The following is a 6,000-nucleotide window of genomic DNA, read 5'->3' as shown; positions in this document are numbered from 1 at the left end:
AACTTCACTTTGTTGGGTTTTTACATCCACTAAGCTATCACAGTAAGTTTCTATTTCAAAAGGATCGTTGTTTTATTGTTTGTAGTGTAGGTAAGTAGGTAATGGTAGGTAATACTAACACCTGTCTGGAATTTTAGCGCTGGTATCCTCCACCCATGTGGAGCTCATATGGCGTTTTGTGCATTAACAACGTACGAGTACATAAAGCGTGGTTCCCACTAGCGACGCAACGTAACGCAATCTACGCAACGTAAGCAAATTCCCTTCTAATAATTGTGTTTGCCTCCGCCTGCGTGAAATCAAACCTGAGATGTATGCAGCACTATTCTGCCGTACTTTGAGAAAAGGCATTATCTACAAAAAGGTACTTTTGAGTAAATGAGCAAAACGCGTTTTTGTTTATTATAAAAAACATACAAATAATATTCTATTTCTAAATGTATAGTCTTGAGAAGAACATCAAACAAAAATATGCCATGTATGGTCAATTCAGATGTTAAGTTATATGTCCTTAAGAATGAAATAAGACAAAAGTCTTAATTTCGAAAAAAATGTAGATAATGCCTTTTCTCAAAGTACGGCAGCAGTATTGCGTCGTCGGTTCCCACTTGTGATTACGTAATACAGCACCTTGAGTCGATACGTTGCTGCGTTGCGTTCTAGTGGGAACCACGCTTAAAGCCTGTTTACCTGTCAACGTTATTTGACGCTATCGTCGTTGATCGTTAACAGTTCAACGACGATTGTTTGAAAACGATAAATGAGCGAGTACCTTTTCGTGTAAATCGTTAACATTTCAATGTTTACGTCCCGTAGAAGATCGCCAATTATTGTTGACGATAGCATCGAATAACGTTGACAGGAAAACAGGCTTTAGATGTAATAGCGACGTTTTCAAGTCTTAAAACTGTTCAGACTAGTGAAGCATCTATATATAAATTTACGTAAGGACAAAATTCGGTAAATCGCGCATTATTTTCTATTTTACTAGATGGTATATAAAGTTGGTTCGTACTTTCGGTACTGATTTTAACCACATGATGTAACCATTTTTACTAATTAAATTAAGTTAGGTAATTGTTAACCTCATCAGTTTAATATTTTTCCTATACATTAAAAATTTAATATTTTTTTTAGGTTTATTGAGACATTTATAAAATAAACGGTGCCATCAATATTAATCAGTGGTTTGGTTGACCTGTTGATCATTGTATTGTCAGTGTAAGGTTTCACTTCCGCCGTGGTAACTCACTTCCGCCGTGGCATTCTGTAATTTGCCGTGGTGTTTCATTACTAATTTGCCGTGGTGTTTCAATACTAATTTGCCGTGGTGTTTCATTTTTAAGTTGCCCTGGTATTTTTGTTAAATTGCCGCGATGTTTTATTTTTAATTTGCCGTGATGTTTTATTTTTAATTTGCCGTGATGTTTTATTTTTAATTTGCCGTGGCTTTTTTCAAATTGCCGTGGCTTTTTTCAAATTGCCGTGGCTTTTTTCAAATTGCCGTGGCTTTTTTTGAAATAATTGCCGTGATATTTTTTGAAAGTTGCCGTGACACTTATAGGCCACCGTAGAACCACGCTTGAGGTGGGTGTCACGAAACCTAAGACCACGAAAGCTAAGACCCCCTAAGACCTAAGATCACGAAAGCTAAGACCCAAGACCTAAGATTACAAATTCTAAGATATACTACAGCTTAAAAACAATACTTGTTTATCCATACTTAATTTTAAACACAGTAGGTTTCATTTATTACCATAAATATAATTTAATACCACCGCAAAACATAGATAAACTCACATTATTTTCGCCCGTTGAGTAAATGTATATTTTGTCTTTACAACAAACAAACTTGACGGGGTGTTTGTTTGTATATATTTACTCCATTGTGTTGGTTCAGAGGATGTTTTTCTTACGCACCTGCCTTTCTTGTATTTTGACTCCAAATTTCTTGACTAACTTTATCCTGAACACCACACTTTAAAATTAGGACTTATAAGTACTTTCAAAAGGAGAAACACATAATAACAAAAAAAATAAATCCTTTAAATTTATTATTTTACAGATGTGTTTCTTTGTATACTGTAATGTAACTCCTCGAGCTCCCCATGCTCAATGTTTTTGTTTCTATGGAGCGCCAAAAGAGCAACAATAATAGTACAAGTATAAAAACAAAAAGAAAACGAAACAAAAAAACTTATCATGATTTTTTAATTAAAATTTATTTGCCAGTATTTATTTCCTCGTACTTGCATGATTATACTATTATCATTACAATTTTAATTTTACATTGTTCCATCCACACTGTAGATGGACTCCACAGAGTTTTCAGCCCTCTATATAATTTTTGCTCTTTTGACGTTCCATACAAACAAAAACATTGAACATGGGGTAGGCCTACTGTACTGTAGGCTAGTCATTTTGCGTGCGAGAAAAACGTCTGTAAAATCATCAATTTAAAAATGTATTTGTTACTTTTTATGTGATTCTTTTTCATGAAAGTGCCAATTCTAAGGTGTGGTATTCAGAATAAATGTTGGGAGTTAAAATACAAGGCAGGTGCGAAAGATAAATATTAGTAATCTTAGGTCTTGGGTCTTAGCTTTCGTGATCTTAGGTCTTAGGGGGTATTAGCTTTCGTGGTCTTAGGTTTCGTGACACCCCGCTTGAGGTTTGATTTTACGCAGGCGGGAGCAAACACAATTGTTGGAAGGCATTTTCTTACGTTGCGTAGATTGCGTTACGTTACGTCACTAGTGGGAACTAGTAAAGCTTATAAGCTTTACACAGTACCGTAAAACCTTAAAAAGAAGCAAATTAAAATCTGAAAACACGGGGCTTCGTTTTCAGGATTTACCAAACGAATATAAATGTCAAAAGAACACAGACGTAATCAAATTGGGTGATTTAATACTTGTATTGGGGCAACAACGAATCTTTAGCTATACTTTATTATAAATATTAACTGAAGAACTATACCGAAGAATGTTTCGTCAAAGGAATTTTTAGATCTATACGTAAGCGTGGTTCCCACTAGAGACAAAATGCAAGCGAGTTGAGGTACCGATGAAAATTGACATGACAATCAACCCATCGCTTGTGATTGGTCACGCTCTAGGACGCAACGCACGGACGTAACACAACACGAAGTGATTTGATCAATCACAAGCGATATATTATTCGAACAGTCGCCGCTGATTGGTCAACATGATTACGTTGCGCTTACATCTTTGCGTTGTGTCTCTCTGTGGGAACCAAACATTATGCTACTTTATAATTGCAAATGATTTCTTATATTTTAATTATTCATAATGGATTATTTCGTTATGTCAAATAAAATAATTATACAATTTATCAAAACTCCGATATTTGCATATACTTACAGGCATAATTGAGGTCAATGGTCGCGCACACTGTCAAACTAGAAACTAATACATGTAATAACGAATAATAAATTGATAATAATTGAATAATTGCCGCGTAACTTACCTGACGACCAGAACATGTAAAGTATCAATAAACATATCAGATGATGTTGTCGTAGTTTTACAACTGATGTGAACGGAATCAATGTGGACAACATTATCTGTAAATAATCCAATGTTAACATTATGAATGTTGTTAATGCAGGCTTATCATCCCAAAGCCCTCTAAGTGCCATATAATGACTGTTAACTTTTTGAAAAACATCAGCGTTGACGCTGCGTCTCCCATTTTTAATCTAAATGGCCCCAACCTTGATGTAGTAGAACATATGAGATTGCTTGGCGTCATAATTCAAAGTAATTTGAAGTGGGACCTCAACACCCAAGATATTGTCTCACGGGCATCAAGAAGACTCTTTGCTCTATGTATTTTAAAAAAAAGTCAATGTTGTTCATGATGACCTAATCACTGTGTACACTTCCTACATTAGGCCCATCTTAGAATACGCTTGCCAGGTATGGCATGGTGCTATTACCAAGAAAATGGCCAACAGCATTGAGACCATCCAGAAAAGAGCATGTCGAATAATGTTAGGTGCTACCTACATTTCCTATGACAATGCCCTAGAGGTTACAGGGTTACCTTCTCTCGAGGCAAGGAGAGACACTCTTGTGTTGTCCTTTGGCAGGGAGTTACTCAAGTCCAACTATTTTCGAGACATGCTACCTCCTTGCCGCGGGCAGAAGAGAACCCTTAGGTCTAATACAACTAGTACCGGAAGTCTCCTTCCCCCCCAGGTGTAAAACTGAACGATACCAAAGGTCTGCCATACGATTGTTAAGTTTATTAATGCTAACTGATATGGGTTGATTTCCATGATTATTTCTCACTTTCTCGATGCCGTTTCGACCTTTTATATAATAATTTTAATAATGTATATACTAATAATAATCTTAAATAATAATAATAATAATGACGTACTCAATTTTATGAACGAATAATATTGTATTTTGTGTTTTATATAATATATAGTTATTTTTCTATACTGTTTGTAATTGTGCCTCTTTTACTTTTAATTATATATGTATATTGATTGTAAACAAACGTTATCAGCCAATGGCTGCTGTTTTGTATGTGTTTTTAAACCTAAATAAATAAATAAATAAATTATGTAATTTATTTATTCAACTTTACTTATTAACATGTAGTAAACAGCTATCGTATGTGTTCATTCAATCTTCAGAATGATTTTAGAAAATAGTGTCCTTTTCTCATGTATGAAAAACATCGGTAATTCACCACCTGTCTAAAGCTCTGTCTACATTATCAAACTGTATGTGACAAAAAATTTGATGTGCCCATTATGGACATATCGATACCATATTTTCAATTCAATTCAATTCAAGTTAACATTTATTTCTTTTAAAACAAAATAACAATAAAAAAGAACATTTCTTTCTTTTTACTTGTGTTGGGCATATCACTACCATATTTGGGCATATCACTACCATATTTGAGCACATCTCACCCTTTTTTGTCAAACTAGTTTAATAGTGTAGACAGAGCTTAAGACAAATAGCCATGTGAACCGAAGGTTACTTTGTTGCATTTAAGGAATTTGATTTGAAGAGATCTTTTACAGAATAAACGTTAAAAATATACATTAACCATCGATAACATAACATTTTATAACACTTATAAATGCGTGACTATTACAACGTTGAAGAGTAATTGTGGTAGAAACATCCTTAATTGTAGTATATCGACTTCCGTAAAACAGCGCCAATTTTTGCGCCTCACATGTGTCACATGTGTGACGTTGTCCCACGCGAATGTGGTACACATTTTGACGCTGTTGGACGGTATTACTGTACTGAACAAAACAATTGTATGTACGGTGAGAGTTGGTTGGTAAATCAAATAATTAATATAAAGTATAGGCTAGGCATATGAGAATAGAAAATTTGGAAGAGTAAAGGTGGGCCTACTAACTAAATAAATTTGTAAAATTCAGTTTACATTTCAGAGGCTCTAATGATAGACGGCTCATCAAAAGAAAATCCACCCCTCCGCCAAACAAAGCCAAAAGGGATTGACGACACATTCTAAAATTTGCCCGTGTCTTAAATTGATTAATTATTGAGCAAGCCTACTATTTCTTTCGAATTTTATTAAAATATTATTACACCCCTCTCCTCTCAATTCATCCAACCCACAAATGGGGTTTGCTTTTTTTTTTTAAGTTGATGGCCTCCAATCTAGTAAAAACTAAAAGCGTTAGAATAATTTAGGCAAACTCACAGTCGGCGGTAGATACAAGTTTTTTCCAGGCAAATCTATCTGTATTTTATCACTCCCTATAGGCTATAGGTGTCAAGTATTGGCTCGTCTTAACGGCTCGCTGTCAAAAACGATACTGTACGTACGTGCATAACTTTTTTAGTCGCGCATCATATTTATACTATAGAGGGCACTACAACAATTTGAAAATGGCATCAAACCATAGAGGGCTCTATTAAAAATAAAAATATATTGGCATCTATTATAACATCGGAAAATGAGGTTTAGTTCTCA

This window comes from Antedon mediterranea, chromosome 3 (assembly GCF_964355755.1).
Source record: "Antedon mediterranea chromosome 3, ecAntMedi1.1, whole genome shotgun sequence".
Classification (NCBI taxonomy): domain Eukaryota; kingdom Metazoa; phylum Echinodermata; class Crinoidea; order Comatulida; family Antedonidae; genus Antedon; species Antedon mediterranea.
This window is presented reverse-complemented; position numbering follows the sequence as displayed.